The sequence below is a fragment of the Lepisosteus oculatus genome, unplaced genomic scaffold, assembly GCF_040954835.1.
Source record: "Lepisosteus oculatus isolate fLepOcu1 unplaced genomic scaffold, fLepOcu1.hap2 HAP2_SCAFFOLD_112, whole genome shotgun sequence".
Lineage (NCBI taxonomy): Eukaryota > Metazoa > Chordata > Actinopteri > Semionotiformes > Lepisosteidae > Lepisosteus > Lepisosteus oculatus.
The window spans coordinates 112,902-135,639 of NW_027167663.1; the positions used below are offsets into that span (position 1 = coordinate 112,902).

The 22,738-nt window shown below is 44.2% G+C and overlaps 5 non-coding genes across 5 annotated transcripts; 1 reads left to right on the plus strand and 4 right to left on the minus strand.

The window, feature by feature from the left end:
* Positions 1 to 5,074: 5,074 nt before the first annotated feature.
* trnav-cac (transfer RNA valine (anticodon CAC)) lies at positions 5,075 to 5,147 on the minus strand. The gene has a single exon. It is a non-coding gene; the product is annotated as a tRNA-Val (tRNA).
* A 451-nt stretch (positions 5,148 to 5,598) lies between these two features.
* On the minus strand, positions 5,599 to 5,670 carry trnae-uuc (transfer RNA glutamic acid (anticodon UUC)). Its single transcript has one exon. It is a non-coding gene; the product is annotated as a tRNA-Glu (tRNA).
* An 847-nt stretch (positions 5,671 to 6,517) lies between these two features.
* trnav-aac (transfer RNA valine (anticodon AAC)) lies at positions 6,518 to 6,590 on the minus strand. The gene has a single exon. It is a non-coding gene; the product is annotated as a tRNA-Val (tRNA).
* Positions 6,591 to 7,786: 1,196 nt separating this feature from the next.
* trnad-guc (transfer RNA aspartic acid (anticodon GUC)) lies at positions 7,787 to 7,858 on the plus strand. The gene has a single exon. It is a non-coding gene; the product is annotated as a tRNA-Asp (tRNA).
* Positions 7,859 to 8,492: 634 nt separating this feature from the next.
* trnav-cac (transfer RNA valine (anticodon CAC)) lies at positions 8,493 to 8,565 on the minus strand. Its single transcript has one exon. It is a non-coding gene; the product is annotated as a tRNA-Val (tRNA).
* Positions 8,566 to 22,738: the final 14,173 nt, after the last annotated feature.

Here is a 22,738-nt window from a genome sequence, read left to right on the forward strand (position 1 = left end):
AACAGGTAAATGACGGTCTCAGGGGCCCATTCCTCATTCTCAAGACACATCTATGCAGTACGTACACCATGCATTGAGCAATAGGGATTAAAGACACCACAGGTAAGGTTAGAAGTCATTCCGACTATATTCTAAAATATTGGACTCATATTCTTATGATGGCAGTCACTAATGATAGTGACAGAGACGCTGTGTTGTAAAAGGGCGCTGTCTTTTGGATGAGATGTAAAACAGAGGTCACAGCGAGCTGAAAAACACGTTTTGAAAAGTGTGCTTTTCCTGCCCCAGAAGTTAAATGGGGGTGACCAAAGTTGCCCAAACGTGTTTATTTCTGCTGAAAAACCCGTTTTGACAGCTTCTGCACAGTGGGGTTAAGGGCTGACTCAGTGGGCTCTAATGAGCCAGGCAGCTACATTGGGATTCCAAGGTTTGAAAAAATACGTTTATTTCGAGCTGAAAAACAAGTTTTGAAAAGTGTGCTTTTCCTGCCCCAGAAGTTAAATGGGGGTGACCAAAGTTGCCAAAATATGTTTATTTCTCTGTCACTATGCTGGGGAATTGGGACCCGCACAGACCTCAGGGTGAATGCCCCCCCGCCGGCACCATTAACACCGCTTCCAGCTGGAAGCTTTGTTTTTCCCTGTAGCTCACCCTCATCCGGGTACTGACCTGGCTCACACCTGCTTAGCTTCAGTGGGTTTTCAGTTGCAAGTTGCAAGGGGATGCAAGTGATGGAGCCGCTCGCTGCAAAAGCTACTGCATTGGCCGGGAATCGAACCCGAGCCTCCCGCGTGGCAGGCGAGAATTCTACCACTAAATCACCAATGCTCAGTGCCTGGACCTTCAAAAAAGACGCTTTTTTGGTGCTCTGTGCAAAACGCGTCGACATCTGCTTCCAGCTGCAAAATGCCATTTGCAGACGCTGAAGAATTTATTTCCAAGGCAGCGGGTACAAGCGATTTGGCGTTTTAAAACCACCAGGAACAGCAAAGAGGTGCGCTTCTTTGCTTGCGCCAGAACACAACGACAGGAGGTGGACAACGTAGTCGGCAGGATTCGAACCTGCGCGGGGAGACCCCAATAGATTTCTAGTCCATCGCCTTAAGCACTCGGCCACGACTACAGCAAACCCCGCCACCGCTGCGTTCTTGCTACAATCTTACCTGGATCGCGAGGCGCCGGCGGAAGCCTATTTCAAAGTCGTTCTCCGTTTCAAAAAAACATTTCCAAAATACAAGCCTTGCAGACAGACACGCCTCAGAGGACTTAAGGGTGGCTTCATGTCGGAATGATAAAGTCTCCCCGTCCGGACATGAAAATGCAACTTTGTTACACACAAAAAAAGACTTTCAGAGGCTTCCCGGATGTTTCCACCAGATTAAAATATTCACCGACGCAATGTCCATTCTGGAAGTCTGGTTGAAGCGGTTGAAGCGGTTTAGTCGGGATTTGTTCACCGTCCGTGTAGAGAGCCAGAAAGTTAATGTTGTAGTGTTTAAATTTGAAGGGGTTTTGTGTAAAACTGCCGCTGAATGCCGCTTTGTCCACAAACCCCAAAATTACCACTTTGGGTAACTGTCCGAGAAAGAGGTTTTCTTGGTTACACACATGGCTCCCTGCAGGCAGGCTGAAGACTTTCATCTGTACGCGGTCTATGGGGTATTTAGGTATTTAGTGGTGCGACCGTCAGGAGTGCTTCGGCGTTCACAAACAAAGATGCAGAGAGTACGCTCAGTTTGTGTTCTCCGATGTTGTTCATTAAGCAGAAAGCATCTCTGTTGCGCGTGAGTTTTATTTTCAGGTCTACGCCATTCAGTAGTCCCAGTGGGCAAAAGACGTATAATATACGTCTATTAAACGCATACCTTAGACGTCTAAATGTGGTCTACAATTCGTCTAGAATGAAATTCTAATATACGTCTAAAGTTATACGTCAATTATACGTCTATGTTTAGACGTTCATTATACATAAATGGTTGGAGTTCTATTATACGGATAAATTTAGAGGACTATTATACATATATGGTTGGAGTTCCGGATAACTTTAGAGGTCTATTATACGGATAACTTTAGAGGACTATTATACGTATATGGTTAGAGGTCTATTATACGTATACCTTTAGAGGTCTATTATACGTATAACTTTAGAGGTCTATTATACGTATATGGGTAGAGGTCTGTTATACGGATAACATTAAAGGTCTATTATACGTATATGGGTAGAGGTCTATTATACATCAAAGATAGATTTTATAGGCGTAGAAACAAGTAAACCAAGCCAATGATTAGGTTTAGAAATGTATTCTGAAAATACACATTCACACCTGAAACATATGTATTTCAAATTATACATTGTATACAATCAATCAACAATCAACATATGGGCAATAATCATAAAAAACACAACTAGTCTTAAACTTCAGCTACAAATTCTGGTAACATGGCAATATACAGTATAGTAATGACAAACACAAAACTAATTACATTAACACACTAACTCAAAACCACATTTTGATTCAAATATACATTTTAAAATGTACAACTTCTATATTTCCAAGAAAAAAAATATTACAATGGAAGTTAAGACGATTTTTGTCCACTATTTGCAAACCCTGTCTAATTGTCCTAACAGTTAGAACCAAAAACCTATTATTTTCAGTGTCCAGATCTCCTGGCCCCCCGTCTTTCATATGCATTCTTCAAGTAACACATTGCATGCTCCTTTATTTCTTTTTCTGTTGATGTAGGGTGGGACTTCAGCACCGCAGCTAGGAGAAAATTGTATAATATTACTTCCCAAATAAATGATGATTATCTTCTTTAGTATAATCTAAAAAGTGAACGGTTTACTAAGCTCAAAACTGAAATAAATGTATAAAATTTGGCTTGCATCATAGCAGTTGAGCAATAAAGTCTGTCCTAATTAAAGAGTACCCAAAGTTTGAAAGTACAACATAGAATAAGAATAGAGAAACGGCAAAACAATTTTGTGTCATCTTCCCCATTCACACTATTTTATGTGCCATTTTTTGCTTATTCACGTACTATTTTTATCAAAATAATATTAAGAAAGATCTGTATGTATTCAGATAGTATTATTATTGTTCATACTTACTCGTCAAAAGAGGATTGCTGAGATATTTGCGGATATACTTCTACGTTTGAAAAACGTGTCCAAAATTGTGACCAACGAATACTAGCAATGCATTGTGGTATATAACCGGAAAATATGCTGGGTTCGATATTTTCTCAACGTATGCGTTTATTAATGTTGTCGATATTATGGTTGAAATATAACATTGATAATACATCGCGGCTATGTGCCCCCTGCTATGAGCTGATGTGCAATTTTAACGCATGTAGTTAGTAAGGATCGGTCACTGTTGTATGGTATTATATATAATGACATTATGGAATAGGATGGGGACAGGCCTGGCATCACGGGGGGAGGGGGGAATGTTGCCCCTTCAGTTTTGGGCAAAAAGATTTACCTAACTTAATTTGCGCCCTAAAAAATAGTTGTACTTTGTCAATGGTCAGACAACACTAAATGACACGAACAGTCACTCAGTCTGTTTGATGGGCAGGAGGGCTATCCGTCCAGGAGCTGCACATATCAGTGTCGTTATTGAGTGTCAACATTACGATCCTGTTTGCTCAGGTGGACCGATTCCTTGCAGTAGTTTATCATTATACTTAAAATCGTTATATAACTAGGACTAGTTATAGCAGTCTGTGCTTTCTGTTGGTTTTACAACATTTTTTCTTAACAATTCAGAACGTCCATGTAGCTGCAAAAATGAACGCTTATGGTACTTTTCGCTCCAGGCAATACTCTCCAGTGAGAGTGACGAAAAATGTGAAACTGAACTTCATCGCAAATACCAGATTGCTAGTCGATATCTTCTATCATAAAGCACTAATTAATGGCATAGCTGCGAGATTTCATTTGGGTAGCTGCACCGTACAGCTCCGTTTCAACCGAAATATCACCCCCGCTCAGAATATCAGACGCCCCCCTACAGATTTTTCCCCGGGCACCGCGCACTGATGGGGGACGGGGTTTCCAGGAAATGGTATCAACTTTTCTCAAGAAAATAAAAATAGAAACTCTATAGGCACTCAAACATTTTACTGTTTTTTTTTTCAGGCAGGTGGCAAGACCCCTCCGCAAAACCCTTGTATGCCAAGCTGTGGGCATTGATTCGTCGAATATACGTATATTCACGCCGAAAATACGGCTATACGTATATATACGTCGCCTCGACGTATAATCAACGTCGAATTGCAACCGTAAAATCGACGACATTAATAAATGCATATATAACGTCGAAAACACATCTAACACTAGGAGTATACGGCACTCTGCACAGTGTACGAAGTAAATTATTTTCGCAGTAATTAATTTACACGTGTATAATAAATATAGTAAATATAATTAATTACTGCGAAAATAATTTACTTCGTACACTGTGCAGAGTGCTGTATACTCCTAGTGTTAGATGTGTTTTCGACGTTATATATGCGTTTATTAATGTTTATTTCACAGTGTCGTGCACCTTTTCATTGCTCTCGCTTTCAGAGCCTCCGCACGGCACACGACTCGACATCAGGAAGCACATTGAAGTGAAAGCAGGGAGCGCTGCGACATGCACTGTGCAGATCCCGCCACACTAAGAGGTATATAAGCGTCAAAGGCAAGTCATTCCGAGTTGGTCGTTTGTGTTTTCCGTTCAGACGCGAAATGCTGAAATGATCTCTCGGCTCCTCGGTTGTCATTTCTGCTCCGTAAAGTAATCACAGCACGAGTCGGCTTCCAGCACGGTGGGTCGGGACACAATGCCGGGGGTCGGAGAGCGATGTCTTCCTCGTTAGTACAGGACCTGTCACCTGTCCCCACCTGTCACGCGGGAGACCGGGGTACATCAGGACGCGCATTGAAGTGAAAGCAGGATGCGCTGCGACATGCACTGTGCAGATCCCGCCACACTAAGAGGTGAGTGGGTCTGTTCGATCACAGCACTAGGCGAATCCCCAATCCCCTTTTGTGCGTGGCGACAGAAGAAGTCTGGTCTGTTTCCGCCCGGTTTCGATCCGGGGATCTTTCGCGTGTGAGGCGAACGTGATAACCACTACACTACGGAAACTGTGGTCAGATGTGCCCAGCGGCCCAGCGCTGAGCTTCGCCAATGCGATTCAGCTGCTTCCAGTGCCTTTATTGGGGTGCGCTGATGGACCGTGCTGTCTCTCCAGAGACCAGCACGCCTGTCATGGACGGAGCAGGAAAGATGGCGCCACATTCTACAGCCCTCTCCACGCAATCGACGAAATCGGGCTACTGAAGTGGAGAAAATCGCCTCTCCAGAAAGTGCAAATATCATCTTGGAGAGTATAAATCCTATTGCCGAAGGTCAGCCCTGTCTACCAGAGTGACCCTCCCACCTCCTGCAGCGATGGTCAGCTCGTCTCACACGAGAGAAGTTTCGGCTGGAAACAAGCGCCCCCTCTTCTCGCACGTTTTGCACGTTGAGTAGTTTTAATGCGGCTCCTTCGTACACAGTGCTGATCTTTTGGAAAGCAGGAGGCAAAATGTACACGTTCCCATACCGGGAGTCGAACCCGGGCCGCCTGGGTGAAAACCAGGAATCCTAACCGCTAGACCATATGGGAGTGCACAACCCTTCTGTTCCGGGCATCATGCAAGCAAACTACAGAAATATGAGAAAACACGCAAGAGAGTTGTCACTCAGAGTGTCGAAGGGTCGATGTATACTGGGGCTCAGTTGAAATGCAACGTCAGGACTTTCCCGAATTATGTCACACGAAGAGAGCACAGCCTTTTCCGCCCTGCCACGTGTGTATCGGTAACTCGCCGTGATCGTATAGTAGTCAGTACTTTGTGTTGTGGCCGCAACAACCCCGGTTCGAATCCGGGTCAAGGCAGAATAGGGGTGTCTGCTTTTACTACTTGCACGAATGAAGGCAAAAAAAAGCCAATTGATGTGAACGAACGGCGCTTTACAGAGGAGTACTGCCTGACTGGATCGTTGATGAACGACAGAGACCACTCCAACCTCTTCTCGGGTTTCTTCAATGACTTACTAAGGATCTTCTTCACATTCGCCCATGCAGGGGAAGCCAGTTACACCAAAGCAAACGCAGGAAAGTGCAATTCAAGCAGAGACCAGGAGGGACTTGTTTACACCGAGAGTGGTCGGAGAATGGAACAATGCGCCCAGCCCTGTTGCTGGAGCCGATTCTTGATGAGATCTTGGGCTCACTAAGAAGCCCCCGCTGGATGCTAATCTTTCTGTTGTTGTTGCAGGTCCTGCGCTGCTTTTGAGCCGACAGAGCTCGTCCTGATCTGTCGGCACAGCCCAATTGCAAATGATCGGCTCCGCATACAGAAGGAACGTGCGTTTGGTACAAGAGTGCATGAAGGCACCGGAAATACATTGGGAACAAATGACCGGTCGCTCAATACCTCTGTGAAGTACAGGAGCGTGCAAAACGAGGCTGTTTCCGCCCGGTCTCGAACCGGGGACCTTTCGCGTGTTAGGCGAACGTGATAGCCGCTACACCACGGAAACCTGCAGGGACTGCTGCTGGTGTCTCGCTTGCGTTTCGGGCTGAGAAAGGGACGCGTCACTTTAGGCAGGGGGCGCTGGAGAGAGGAACAAAGGGCGCGATGAAACAAAACACCGAAACCCGGGATCTTTAGATCTTCAGTCTAACGCTCTCCCAGCTGAGCTATTTCGGCGGTGCACAGAGCCCACAGCCACCTGCTCCAGCCTTCCTGTGTTGCGGCATGAGCGCACCAAGAGTAGCGGGAGAGTGTTGCAGGAACGTCACTCAGAAGGAAAGCCACCCAGGTGCGCCCTCTGAGCTCTGTCCAGCGCTTCTTCCTCGCATGGACTCCTGCCTGCGACGGGCAGGAAACAATTAGCAAGAACAGAACAACACCCCATGGGTGTCTCATGACCACACCTTAGGTTGTGACACGTGCAGGTGTGAGGGGTTGCCGGGCTACTTTGGAGCAGAGCTTGGGTGGAGGGAGGGCGGGAAAGCAGACAAAGAGGTGACACCTCAAGGTCTGCACGATCACAGCTCTCCGCCGCCCCAGGCTTCCGCTTGATAAGCTGCTGGACACACCCGCCCCTCCTCACACAGACCGTGGAAAAGCCCCCGAGTCGGAGGGCTCTCTCTTCCTCCCAGGAGCTCTTGGACACGACGCACAGACAGGGTGCGGGGAGCCGCCGCCTGCAAACACGGCTCCAGGCAGGACTCCACTCCGTAGGAGCTGCAGAGCAGAGGAGATGGGGGCAGCTTAGCTCCTGTGCAGAGACCTGAGCTGCTGTTGCTGCAGACGCTGTCTTTTCTGCACTCGGGGTAGGAGTGAATGTTGAGTTGCCCTTAGAAATAAAGCAGAGTACTTCAACGGCACGGGTGTGTGTGTGTGCGTGCGCCCTGGTGATTCTGGGAGACAGATCGAACCTGGGCTAAGAGAGAGGAGGCTTAGCCCTCTTCCATTTGCTACTTCAAAGTTGTACAACCCATTTGTATCTGCTAGGCGGCGCAGTTGTCGTGCACAAAGAACGCTTTGAAAAGCGTCCAAAGCAAGTCATTCCGAGTTGGTCGTTTGTGTTTTCCGTTCAGACGCGAAATGCTGAAATGATCTCTCGGCTCCTCGGTTGTCATTTCTGCTCCGTAAAGGAATCACAGCACGCGTCGCCTTCCAGCACGCTGGGTCGGGACACGATGCCGGGGGTCGGAGCGTGTGATGTCTTCCTCGTTAGTATAGTGGCAAGTATCCCCGCCTGTCACGCGGGAGACCGGGGTTCGATTCCCCGACGGGGAGTAGCTTTTCTTTTACCTCCTTAGAGAAAGGACTGCCTTTCACTTCTCTGTTTTCTAACACAGCGTCGTGCACCTTTTCATTGCTCTCGCTTTCAGAGCCTCCGCACGGCACACGACTCGACATCAGGAAGCATATTGAAGTGAAAGCAGGGAGCGCTGCGACATGCACTGTGCAGATCCCGCCACACTAAGAGGTGAGTGGGTCTGTTCGATGCACAAAGAACGCTTTGATAAGCGTCAAAGGCAAATCATTCCGAGTTGGTCGTTTGTGTTTTCCGTTCAGACGCGAAATGCTGAAATGATCTCTCGGCTCCTCAGTTGTCATTTCTGCCCCGTAAAGGAATCACAGCACGAGTCGGCTTCCAGCACGTTGGGTCGGGACACGATGCCGGGGGTCGGAGAGAGAGATGTCTTCCTCGTTAGTATAGGACCTGTCACGTGGACCTGTCACCTGTCCCCACCTGTCACGCGGGAGACCGGGGTACATCAGGACGCGCATTGAAGTGAAAGCAGGATGCGCTGCGACATGCACTGTGCAGATCCCGCCACACTAAGAGGTGAGTGGGTCTGTTTGATCACAGCGCTAGGCGAATCCCAAATCCCCTTTTGTGCGTGGCGACAGAAGAAGTCTGGTCTGTTTCCGCCCGGTTTCGATCCGGGGACCTTTCGCGTGTGAGGCGAACGTGATAACCACTACACTACGGAAACTGTGGTCAGATGTGCCCAGCGGCCCAGCGCTGAGCTTCGCCAATGCGATTCAGCTGCTTCCAGTGCCTTTATTGGGGAGCGCTGATGGACCGTGCTCTCTCTCCATTGACCAGCACGCCTTATGTTTAGATCCATATTACATAAGAAAGTGGAACCAGTCTTTACAAAACACATTTCTCTTCGGTCTCACCTGTTACCTTCTTCTTTTTCTTTTTCTTCTTACCAATTTCCTGCCAGCCATCCTCTGAATGAGCCTTCATCAGGGTGGCAGCAGTAAAAGCATTCACGGAGTCCATTTCAAGGAAGGGGGTTGTCGTGGAAATTTAACTATCAAGGAAGCCACAAGAGAGAGTTCTCACCTGAGTAAGGTCTTTATTTCAATATTGCAATATTGGGAGCCCTGCTGCCACTTCGCAAAGTGCATCAGAGACTCAATTAGTTACAAGCAGTACAGGGCTTTTATAAGACGTTGCGCTGTAAAAAAAGTTCAGCACTTGGTCCCTTCTAAAACTTCCCCTTTCTCTAAAAGAAAACAAATTACCTCATAGAGCGAGAGAAAAACACTAGATTTGTTATTGAAAGTTTATCAGTTACTTTCAGCTAATTCTAATGACCCAGACAGCATATATTGTTTTGGTACATTGTCTTCTAAACTAACCTAAACAGTGTACTTTGTTGACGAACTGTTTTCTAAAATTCTGCACGTACTGTAGCATAGCAGTTATATCCTTGAAATATTATCTAAAAGCACCAATATATTTTTTTGCAAAGCTCTCTACATTTTTAAGAATCAATTAACTCATTAGATTTCCACTACAATTCCCTCCTTTTTATTCTTGAAAATGATTAAAAGTTAGATTCTTCATATGGACTCCCAGGAGGCTCCCATACTTCAGATTCTTCCGTTTTTATCAGAACATACTGATGCGCAAACATATTCATTATCATATTGCGAAGCATTGGAATAATACAAGTCGAACAGCAACACAAAAACAGGAAGACAAGTATCACAGCTACTATAATTGGTGTTAGTAACTTGAAAAAACACATTCCCCCCGGCCCAAACAGTGATTCTAACCAAGAGAGAAAAGCAGGTGTATCTTTAATGCCTCTTTCTTTGTCCACCTTGTCTCTCAGTTCTTTCAAATGTTGAATAGCAAGCGTAAGATTTCCGTAATCATTTTCATTTGCTGGAATAAATGTGCAACAGGAGTCTCCTATTAAAGCACAGACTCCTCCAGATGCTGCATTTTGTAGATCCAGCACGAACCTGTTCTGAAGTGCCATTAATCTAACTCCCCTTAATTCTTGTTTGATAGCGTCTAAGCCTTCTAACGTGATGTTAATAAACGAGTACATTTCATAGCGAGTAATTTGTAACCAGCGGGCATTAGCTACTGCCTGAATACTCAGTCCTGAGGAAAAAATCATTTCAGCTGCAGTAAATAGTCTATGGTCTTCTGGTACTTTAGAAATATCTGGACCATATCTGTCAGCCCAACTGAGAGCGCGTTTAACCCTTGACTCCCTCTGAAGGGGCTTCATTGAATTTAACAAGTAAGAGTTTACTGGGACAATGAGAATGGAGTGGTGTAGCGTGACTAGAGCACACACTCCTCTCCACTGGGGAGGAAGGCTATCATAAACTTTTGTAGCACATTGCCAATACCAATCCATCAAAACCATAGTTCCATTAGATAAAGTATGGTTAGTAACCGTGGCGCTACAGCCTCCTGTTCTTCCTACTGAGGGGCCACGACCTTTATTCTCATAGCAATAAGAGTGATTAACCTTAGAAGGCAGGTAAACTGCTATTTTAACAGGAGAATCAGTCCAGGTAATGTGATTCTTTAGGTAATCCCACAAAGGAGGACATTCTGCTTTTTTACTGGTAACATTGAAGTGAATAGCAAAATGCACTGCTGGATCACTGGGAGAAACAAAGCCTAATGCTACTGTAGTAGACTTATTTATCTTCAGGCCGGCTGCATATGGATGCCCCTTTGAGTAGGTCAAATACGTTATGGTGAAGGTGGGAAAAGATCTTGGATCTGGCTTTGGAAATCCTGCCACTAGACTTATGCATTCAGAAATGTGACTATCAACTGGTCGGGGGAAAAGTTGCATGGGTGAGGCTGTAGAATGAGGCATTAAAGCACATACATAACAAGATGCATTAAATTTCTTTAACTTTACAGTATAATTTATAAATTTGTACCACAAATTACTCATATCCCCCTCATTATCAGTTTCATTCAGCCAGTTTGTATACAAAGAGGCTTCACGTTTAGATTCTTCCTCTTTCTGGGTGGTGACAGGCTTCCACATAAAAAGGAAAAAGGCTGTGCACATCAGTCCCAAGCAGGTGATCCCCATCTATCCCTGTGGAGACATCACTCCTGCTCTTTGCTCAGTTCGTTTGTGACCTTTTTACAGTGGGAAGCATGAATTCAGGGCACCTGGCACGGCCCCCTCCACCTGAGTGAACACCATTTCTTTTTCCTGTCTTTCACCAGAATCCAGTCTCCTTATTCACGCATTAGTTCTTACAGCACAGGTAAATCCCTGTGGGCTGGAGCCCAGCATTTTTCTTAGGGTTTTTTTTACAAGATTGGTCAACAGCTGGGTAATAACTCTTAGAAAAATCTACACATTGTTCCACTGCCTCAGCTGTGCCGTTTTGCAGAACAATTCTAGCTGAAGTTGTAAAATTTCTCTTTGGTCAGTTCCTGCAAAACATCTTATTAAGAACAAACAAACCATAATAATAATGTGCATCTAGGGGAATCACTCCCAAGGGTAACCCCCCTTAAAACTATATTGTTCTACCCATCAGGTTCTGCCACTAGATAAGAGAACCTTTCCCATGAAATCATTTTTTGACCTTCATGATCCCTTCAGGGCGTACAATTAGCACAGAAGCAGCAGCTTTAGTCCACATGTTTTTCAAGCAGGTTATTAACAGTATGATCATAACGAATAATACCAGACACACAAATATGTATTGAACCAGAGACCCTCTCCAGGTTCCTAGCACAGACTGTAGCCATGCACCAATGCCCCAATTATCTGGATTATAATTATGATATATATTTTTCTTCATCATAGATGTGCTTTGCTAAGTCATTCATTTGCTAATAATTGTCTAGAATACAAGTACTGTTTAGTCTTTGCTCACCTAAACAGCTGTCTATCACCCTAATAGAGAATGGCCTAAAACTGTGATTATAGCGAGGAGCATACAGTTATTTCCATTATAATATATCTGAGTTACACTCAGACTAAAAGAAGGGCTATTTACCCATGCCAATAAACCTAAATAATCACCTCTATCAAAGGGGATTACTCCCATGAGCATCTTCTATAGCAATACAATCCCAACATGAGCTCTGATTATTATTTGTGGCTGACTGATAAAGTATTGATTCCATATCCCCATTTTATCAAAGTAAAACTCATTACACTTAACAGGTACACTGTCGCCCCCCCTCAGGAAGCTCAACAAACACAGAAACAGTTACAATATAATAATTAATGTTCACTCAGTCTCTGGTGCAGTGGTTCGGTGTCGGCGCAATGCGTAGATCCAGCGATCTCGTCCTGTCACTCAGATGGCAGAGTCGGTAGTCAGTTGCACTTGATATGGTCCTTCCCAGCAGGGTTGCAACATCTGGCAGGGTATATCTTCCTCACCATACCCACTCGCCAGGTATCAGGTCGTGTCTTCCCTCTACTGGAGGTCTCCAAGTGTCCAGCACCTGTTCACCAGCCCCATGCACCACTTCAATTAACAACCTACAATATTACAATAGAGAATTAGCAAATTTAACAATCCATTAGCCAAATTCATCCCTCCAGGAAGTTTTGTTGATTGGCTTGTGATGATATCAAACAGGCTCTATTACACAGTTCTGTTTGATCCAGCCCGCATTCCATGGCGTTCCTTCATTCTGATGTCTAGTCGATCTTTTAGAGTTCTGTTCCTTCATTCCACTGTTCCAGCAGACTGAGGGTGATCTCAGTCCATCTCACCCCGAATAATCCAGCCACAGCCTGTCCCTTGATCATAATACAAGCGGTAGGTCAGTGCCCACTGAGGGCTTATCTCCATCATCAAGTGTTTGGTAGACACAGAGGCAGTGACAGCAACCCACTGGGAAAACAGATGATAAGAGCCAAGGTTTCCCTTTACAATTGTAAATTGTAAACATTTGCTACTGCGTGAAAGGTTTCTCAGGAGCAGGCCTTTTGAGCTGTAGCACCTGCACCTGAACTGTAGTTGAGTTCCTTTGATAAGCATCACATTGAGATACCACATAAGTGGGTACTGCTTCAAACACGGTCCCCACCCAGGTGTCCGACAGAGTGCATTTGTCGAGCTATAAAGGGCATTAGGCTGTGAGGGCATGCAGAGCGTCCAGTGTGCTGGCAGCACCACACTCTTTTCTAACCATGTCCTTTTCTCTGCTTTAGAGGCCTCAGCCTGAATATCCTGTAGCTGTCCCCTTTTCACCAACAGAGGTCTCACAGGGGTCTCAGACTCCTGTTCTACGAGTACTGCTCACCTGACAGCTACATCTGCAAAGTTGTTCCCTCGAGTTACTGGAAACATTTCTTTATTATGTGATTTACACTTTACCACAGCTACTTCAGTCAGCAGCTGCAAAGCTTCTAACAGTTCAGAGACAAACCCAGCATTCTTAACTGGAGTCCCTGCCATGTTGGGGAAATCCCTATTCCTTCACTGCCATCCAAACTTGTGGCATACACCAAATGTATATATACAGTCTATATAAATTGCTACAATTTTCCATTTAGCATATTTACAAGTTTCAATTAAATCTTTTCATTCGGTCTGCTAGTTCTACACCAGATTATTCACAGTTTATACAGCCAGGCAGGTAGCCTGCACAACACATAAACACGGCCCCTTGGCCACCGGGCCACCCACCAGACGATGCCTATCTCCATGCTCCTGCACCAGCACAACAGCTCACGACCCATTTCTTTCACTTACATACAGATTACATACAGATGATCCGTCTGAGGGAATCCAGTCCAGAGCCAGTGCCTGCAAGAAAGCTTGTTTCAAAACATCAAAAACGGTTTCTGCTGCAGGGGTCAAGGCAATTTTGTCTTTAGACTGCACTACCCCCCTTAAACCAGTACGTCACTAGACAAGCTCGTTCTGAGAAGGCATTCACCCTGGCTTTATCATGTAGTTGGTTTTATACTCCTTTTTTTCCTCTCAAGATCCAATACTTGGAGTAGTCCGGCCTTATGGATTCCCTCATTAGGTAAAACAATCACAATATCACATAACTCTATTGAGTTAGTTTACATAAATGCTATTTCATGCAGTTATTCCTTATAAAATGCTGCAGTCTGGGCCTAAAATAGGTCTGGGGTGTCCCCCACCCACATCAGTAGTTGAAACTGTACATCTTTACCCAAGCAGACTGTGACAGCTTATATTTGCTTTAAACACAACCCTTACACTCCTTCTCCTGTAGCCTCCTGTTATCCGTTAGAAAACGTTATATCACATCTTTATGCTGTTTTAGTCTAAAAACAGGACAGCTGTGCTCCTGTGCCCCACAGTTACTGCACACTGTAAGATTATTTCACTTTTATTTAAATCCTGAGATAAATTTAGGAAGGCTACAGAGGGGCTTACTAGATTAAAACTGTTAGTTCACACACGGCTCTCGTTTCAGCTTCTGACAAGTTCTTTAATTGTGAAATCAAGCCTCTTTCTTACAATTTCTCCAAAAAACACATTTTTTTTTTTAGTAACTGCACACCAGCTTATTAGTAGTTCTGTCTTTGAGGTTTTATATCTCGGTATAACATTAAAGTCGCACAATAATTTCGACAAACTGGCGGCTCCCTTTTCTCCTCCTTGGGAGTCTTTTTACCACCCATTTGCAGCGCTCGCAGTTCTGCATGCATGCTTCGCGAGTTATTAAATCACATCTGTCTCTGTTCGTAATATCAGGAAAGCATAGTTGCACATTCTTGGCAACATCAGGTTTTAACCAACTCAAGTAAATTTGTTTTATTACTGTGGAAGTATCTTCATTCACTTCCTTTTCATCGGCTAACCCCGAGTATACTATCCATAAAGCTATAAACCTTTCTGTAAAATCTGAAAACATCCTCACTTCCTTCTGCTGACATGCTGTTAATTTTCTCTAATCAGTTTTCGGTGGGTAATGCTCTTTCAAAAATCTCCACACTAATTCCCACCCTTCTCCCAGATTCTCTCTTAAGGCGTTCTATTTCTTCTTTTGCTTTCTCTTTTTCTACATATACAACTTCGTTTCGTTCAGCCATTGCTTTTAGCTTTTCCATCAGGGATTTTTGCGTCTCATCTATGATATTCTGTTGAATTCTCAAATATTCCTCTAAATATTTTTATCCAAAGGTTCATACACTTTTCTACATTCCTGTTCAGCCTAAATTCCGTCTGACAGTCAATATTTCTTTTAAGTTTCACTTTGGATTAATCAAACTTTTTTTTCCTTCACACCAAACCATTTTCACGTCTCCCACGCGCCCCGCGGAATCCCCCAGTCGAGACAAACTGACGAACTATCACAATTCGGGAACACGGACCAGGTTCCAAATCCTGGCTTTAAACACACAGTTGAATCGAGTTACCATTTTCGGCTCTTCCTCGAGTACAGTTCTAGTTGCTACCTTCAGCCGTACTGCAGTCGTGTACCAGGATGCAACACCTGGATTTTTTCGCACGGGCAGGGCGAGATGCTATTCCTTCAGCAATCCCTCCTTTTCTACCCCACCTTCACAAAACAGGCATCTAAAACACATACACCATTAACTCATTTTTCTGTTGTACTCGCTTCAGCTTCAGGAAAACCCTGAACCCACCACAGCAACATGGAGAGGACAAGGGACTTTTTAGAAAAGAGGAGTCCTTACCTCTTTTTAGAAGCGGCCGCCTAACTTTTCCTCCCCATGTCCGTGTGGTTTAATTTAGATGGATACTTCTTCATCATTTGGGTCACGTATCCGCCAATCTGCCTCCTCCTTTTTAGAGGATGTTGAAAACCTTTAGGAACAATATGATCTAGCAACAAGGTTATGTCACTGTAATTAGGCTTAAGACAATCAAGAACAAGGCGCTTGCCTTTCTTCTAAATTCTTTACGATCATCAGGCAATTAAGGAAAAGACTTAACTAATGCAAATAATTCACTAGGAGACCAATGTCAATGTACTGTACATATGGTGGAGTTCTTTCTGGACCTGAAAAAGTGCACATTGGTATTTCACAAACAAGTGGCTCCGGACCGCTTTCTAATTTCGGTGGAGACTTTTTCTTTTTAGTACGCATGGCCATGACTTTAGCTGCAGTTTGCTGTTCTTTAGTTTCAAGACTAGTCTTTTTTTAAGCTTCCCATTATTTCTGTGATTCCTCTTTCCATTAAATAAGTTTTCCAATTCATTTTCTTTCATTTCTTCTCCTTCTCTTCTAAGTTTCCCCTTCTTCAGGAAACTTCTTTTTCCTAATTCAACTTTCCTCTGTCCATTCTGATTCACTTACAAAGATCCTTCATAGTTATGGGCCCCTAATTATCATATATAAATTATGTGCAAGTTCCCTTACACCTATTACCCTAGCTTTACAGTTCATGAACATAATTTTTTTCCCTAACCCAGGCTATAATTGTTTCTCCGAATTTGTCGTACATGTACTTTTGCTGGACTGCTCGGTCCCATTTTCGTCTCTGAATTTTAATTTCCCATTTTTACCGATCGGTGCCTTACTTAGAACCTTATCACATTAACTACTCCGCAGAGCAAAAACCACACGTCTGTGTTAAGATAAGTTCTTTATATGAGTCCCAGACTCATCAAACCCGCGTGAGAACACCCCTGTGGCTCGCTTCTCAAACTATTAATTTTTAAGGATCACTTACTGACGTCAGACAGCTGCCAATTCTCCAGACGCGTCTCTGGAAGGATAAACAGTTTATCCTCCGAGGTTCGTCCAATTTGCTAAAATTGTCCGGGTCCGGATGGAGTTTCAGCAGCCGTTCGCGTTCAGGTTTGTGATCCCGGACGAGCCCCCAAATTGTCATGGAAATTTAACTATCAAGGAAGCCACAAGAGAGAGTTCTCACCTGAGTAAGGTCTTTATTTCAATATTGCAATATTGGGAGCCCTGCTGCCACTTCGCAAAGTGCATCAGAGACTCAATTTGTTACAAGCAGTACAGGGTTTTTATAAGACGTTGCGCTGTAAAAAAGTTCAGCACTTGGTCCCTTCTAAAACTTCCCCTTTCTCTAAGAGAAAACAGATTACATCATAGAGCGAGAGAAGAAAACTAGATTTGTTATTCAAAGCTTATCAGTTACTTTCAGCTAATTCTAATGACCCAGACAGCATATATTATTTTGGTACATTGTCTTCTAAACTAACCTAAACAGTGTACTTTGTTGACGAACTGTTTTCTAAAATTCTGCACGTACTGTAGCATAGCAGTTATATCCTTGAAATATTATCTAAAAGCACCAATATATTTTTTTTAAAGCTCTCTACATTTTTAAGAATCAATTAACTCATTAGATTTCCACTACACTCACATATCCTCATGCTCAACTTTGGCTCAACCACACAAACTATGAAGATAATCATCTGCTTTTGCTCCAAGATTTATGTTACTAGGCTCTCTCCTGGGGATCCTCGTGTTCAAACATTGCCCTTATTGTGGATGATCCATGACAGAATTCAGGGAATTCAGAATTCTGATACCTCAGCTCAGATTCTGACTGGGCAGACTGTCATTGCCTGGTGTGAATGTGTGCATATCTGTTTTTGTGCATGTTCTGTGGCCTGTTGTACAGTACATCACAAATGAAAGGGAAATAGAAAACTAAAATAAGACTCAAGTGTTTTATCTTTCAACAGTGTTTCATTAGTATCTGTGCTAGATCCTGTCATCCACTGCTTACCACAACAGGCTCTAGCACGGGATAGCAGCTAATACATTTAACAATCTCACTGCACAATGTTGTATATTCAAGGGCTGATCTTCTGTACTTTTTCTTTCACTTTTCATTTCCTAGAAACTCAGTCCTGCCAGGAATAATCTGAGAACAAAATCAATCTGAGTGAAAATCGAAGCAGAGGAAGATTGTTTTACAGAGTCAACAAGGTCTAATTCAAGGTCATCAGCACTAACAACATTCTCTCTGGAGACAGGCGATAAGAAAATTGAAAGTGTGTATTGTTACACAACAGCAGAGACTATGAGTTATGCTATCATGAGAGTGGTGATGGATTTTTTTCATTGCTTAGTTTTGCAGGTTCTGTACATTTGAACATTCAAATTGACTAAAGTAAAGGAGTTTTCCCTTTTTACCACATAATTCCCAAAGATCAACACTAATAGAAAGCCTAATTCCAGCCAAGATTCAATTACTGTCTCTCAGGCATCCCAGCAGTGGATTTCATGACTTCAGACAGCCATCTTTATCAGTGGAGAACTCAATGCTCTGAGGTTTACTGGCAGAGTCTCACACTGGGTAATATGTTGGTAAATAATGTCCTATGGAATTCTACTATTGATAAATTCTACTATGGAACTGCGATGTGTCCTGAAAAAATCTTCTATGATAGTGGTACAGTCCATCACACCCCACCTACAGCCTTTAAAAGAGAAAAAAAAAATTCTGATATTATGGTGGAAAAAGAGGGGATTCAGTGGCTGACGAGATTGCTAAACAATATTGCAAAGGAAGAGAGAATTCCAGAAGAATGGACAAAAAGCAGTATGGTTACCATCTACAAGGAGAAAGGAGACCCAATGGAGTGTAAAAACTATAGAGGAATAAAACTTCTGGAACATGGATTGAAAATCCTGGAAAAAATTCTGGACAAGAGACTCAGGAAGATAATCAGGATCCACAACTCACAATTTGGATTCTCAGTGGGGAAAAGCACAACAGATGCCATTTTTGTGATGAGACAGTTACAGGAGAAGACACTAGAGAAAGGGAAAAAGCTGTATGTGGCCTTTCTGGACTTGGAGAAGGCATATGACCGTGTGCCCAGAGAGGTGGTTTATTGGTGCTTGAGGAAGAAAGGAGTACCAGAAAGCATGGTGAAGTTAGTTCAAGCAACCTATAGAGATGCAACTACGAAGATGATAACACAACGGGGAGAGACAAAAGAGTTTGAAATCACAGTTGGAGTACACCAAGGATCAGCACTAAGTCCTTTCCTTTTCATAAACATTATTGACACACTGACAGAGGAGGTAAGAACAGAAGTGCCTTGGGAACTCATCTTTGCTGATGATGTGGCACTGATGGCAGACTCAGAAGTAGAACTACAGGAGAAAGTGTTCAAATGGCAGAGGAGTCTGGAAAAAGGTGGACTGAAAATGAATGCAGAAAAATCTGAAATAATGGTAATGGAGAGAAGAGGAGATACTATGACCAATAATGAGGAGACAAATGGAGGAAAACTGAAACAAGTTGATGACTTTAAATACCTTGGATCAAAACTGGTAAAGGGAGGAGAAACACTGGAGGCAGTAAAACAAAGAGTGAAAGCTGGATGGAACAAGTGGAGAGAGATAACTGGAATAATCTGTGACAGGAAAATTCCCAGAAAGTTAAAGTGCAAAATGTACAAGACTGTGATTAGACCTGTACTACTATATGGAGCTGAATGCTTGGCAGTTGGAAAGAGGGAAGAGAACTTGATGAGAAGAACTGAAATGAGGATGTTGAGATGGATTCTGCAGATTTCAATGAAGGATAAGATCAGAAATGAAGAAATCCGTAGACGATGTAGGGTGGTGAATGTGGTTGAGAAGATGCGAGAGGCGAGGTTACGGTGGTATGGACATATCATGAGGAGGGACGTTGAGGAAGTAACAAAGAGGGTAATGGAATTTGAGGTGGAAGGTAACAGAGGAAGAGGCAGGCCTAGAAAGAGATGGATAGATTGTGTGAGAAAAGATATGGAGGTATGTGAAGTGAGTAAAGAAGATGTGCTCGACAGAGACAAATGGAGAAGAGCAACCAAAGCAGCTGACCCCAGGACAGTCTGGGACTAAGGCTGTGAAAAAGAAGAAGAAGAAGAAGAAAAAGATGGTGGAAAAAGAGCCCTGGAATCTTTGTAGAAGGACAGAAGACGGAAAGAACGGGCAGTGTAACCATGGCGAAGAGAAGGGAAATATTGGAGAGAGCTTTTTTCATACACTTTTTATGACTGTTTTTGTGGCTGTTTTTCCAGCCCAAAAATGATCAACAAATATGGGCAGGCGTCCTGTGCCAAATCCAATCTACCTTTCTTCCAAGCATACAGGAATGTCAGTGAATTAAATATTGACATTTGAAAATACCCAAAAATATGCAATCACACATATGCAGTTTGAGCAAACATAAGACAATACCCAAGTACCACAAACTACCAGGCATCATTAGCAGTTCAGGTGGGGAGCTGTGTCAGCATGCGTAGGCTGCAAAGGAACAAGTAATAGGTCTATTCCATGCTTAAAAGAGAAGAAAGAAAACACAACATTTCAGCTGTGGAGCCCTCACACCTGAAGAAGGCTCCACGGCCGAAACGTTGTGTTTTCTTTCTTCTCTTTTCATCTAGTGTCATTAGCCAGTTCCTGTCAAAATAAAATAGAAATGGATAACATTCTAGAGAGAGTTTGAAATACCAAGGTACAATTTAAACCATATTTCTTCCACTACAACCACAATATTTTGGAGAGATCGCTGAGCCTAACTGTTCTGGCATGCCCGTTAGCCTCCGTCCTGCTTCAGCAATGAATGCAACGGGGCACATTCTGAGGGAGATGCGGTCAATCAGGTTGCAGGAAAACCACGCTATGCTTTTTTTTGAGATCCTGAAAAGGACAGAGGGGCCATGTATATGTGTGCAGCTGGATATGTAATTGCAGGTAGCGTAGCAAATTCTGCTGAAGCCCCACTGCCTGGTGTGGACGGTAGCTGTGCATGTTGCAGCAGAATTGTGCATGTGAGATCAAGGGGGCATGTCATGTGTTTGAGCACTTCACTCCCTTCCGGAAGCACGTGATTCCCTGAGTCCCAAAAATTTGTAAGTTCTTTGGATGACCTGTGGACCGATCTTTCACGATGAAGAATTCCTTAAGAAGAATAGATCTCGGCCCACCATCCCAATGCCTCCATCTCAAAACAGCAACCTCCCACTGCCCTTAGTCTGCAAGGCAGTCCTTTCAAGTGCGATGATGACGCCGGGACCTTCGTTGCCTATTGTACGAGGTGAACTTTTGTGCTCATCAATTCAACGCTCTTTCCATCAACTCATCTTGTCTTTTGACGCTTCGTGTTTTGTGCTCCTTTGACTATCGGCATATCGGGTGACTGCAAACACTGAAGTTCTTGCTTACGGAGTGTGGAACAGTGTTTTCAAGTGATCGCTGTTCTGTCATGTTGACGCCGAGTGAATCTTTCTTTGGCAACATGGGCAGGCTGACAGAAGCGCGAGCTAAAGTAATGGCAAATTTCTTGACTTATTTCTGAATGTGAATGTTCTTTAGAAAAGGGATGCGGCATTGCTTCTCCCCCGTGTAAAGGTCACGCATTCCAGACGTGGTTATGAGCGAACAGTTGCCGCAAGTGTTTGAAAAGAACAAGAGAGGAAGCAGCCCTGCCCCGTGTGAGAATCAAACTCAGGACCTTCAGACGATGAGACTGACGCGCTACCAACTACGCCTACGAGGCCAGCTGCAGTACACAGCCGGAAAGTTTGCCTCATATGGATTTCAGTCGCCCGTTCCCTAATCTTTAGACGCCCTCTGCTGGATGTTGCATTTGCCTTTTGATCTCACCGATACTTTTTTGGTCTGTTTCTGTTGCGAGTCCGTTTTTCAGATCTCACCTAGCACAAGTCTCTCTGGCTGAAGTGGCCTCTCTGCTTCAGCATCGTGCCCTCACTCAGCCATTAAAAACGTCACTCGGACTTCTGACATGCTGACATGAAATGTCAAGAGAGAGTGGCGGAGACGCTTAAGGCAGAGAGAAGATGAAGAGGGGGCGTGGCTGCGAAATGATTGACAGCTGCATGACGCTTTCCATACAAGGCGTGACCACAGGCTAAAGGACACCTTTCGGCACATCAAGCTCTAAGCACACACCTGGAGGACGTGGGAAATGATCCCGCTACCTCTCGCGTGCAAAGCAAGCGCTGTACCATGCAAGCTAACCCCCCTTGCTGGGGTTATGCCTCGGTGTCGCCTAGTGCCGCTTGTTCCCCTCTTACCAGTTGCAGTTCACTGCCCTTCGTCTGCAAGGCAGTCGTGTAATTGCAGCTTTCTTGACTTATTGATGAAGGTCTGACTGGACGAGCGAATGATGCCTCTCCCCCGTCCTCAAGCTCGTTGACAGAATAAAATGGCAAGTGCCGCCGTGGCTCATTGGTTTAGGGATATGATTCTCGCTTAGGGTGTGGGAGGTCCTGGGTTCAACTCGCGGATGAGCCCTTGTGTGCTCTTTTTGTCCTCGTCCACAAGACTGGGAATTGATATCCACATCACCTTGCAGCATCTGCTTATGGCAAACGATGGAATGTGACTAATGACTGAACGAGCCTGGTGAATACTCATCACGTGGCACAATGAGAGCGTGCAGTCAGCTGTCCAAGGCAGCAACCTCATTGCTCGTTCAAAAGAACACGTAGTGAAAACTCATCACCACTATGTCGTAAATGAGCACCGCGATCGCTTGTTGTCATGCGTCCTTACTTGGGAAATGCAGAAGCAAAAACTGCCCTCTCTCAGCCACCGAAACGTGTGCGGCTCGCCTTGCACTCTCTGCGCCTCGCATATTTATGGAGCTGTCTGCTCTTCTTTCTGTTGAAGTACGCAAGTTACGGGGCGTACTGCACACTATGATGTGCTCAATGACAGCTTTCAAGATTTGAAAACTATGAGCTTGATGGCTCAAGTCGAACGAATGTGGTTGTTACGCAATTGATGATGAAACGCACGTATTCTAACGATTCGTGAGAGTATGTTCTAAAGGTCCCTGGCTCGATCCCGGGTTTCGGTTTTTTGTTTCATCGCGCCCTTTGTTCCTCTCTCCAGCGCCCCCTGCCTAAAGTGACGCTTCCCTTTTTCAGCCCGAAACGCAAGCGATACACCA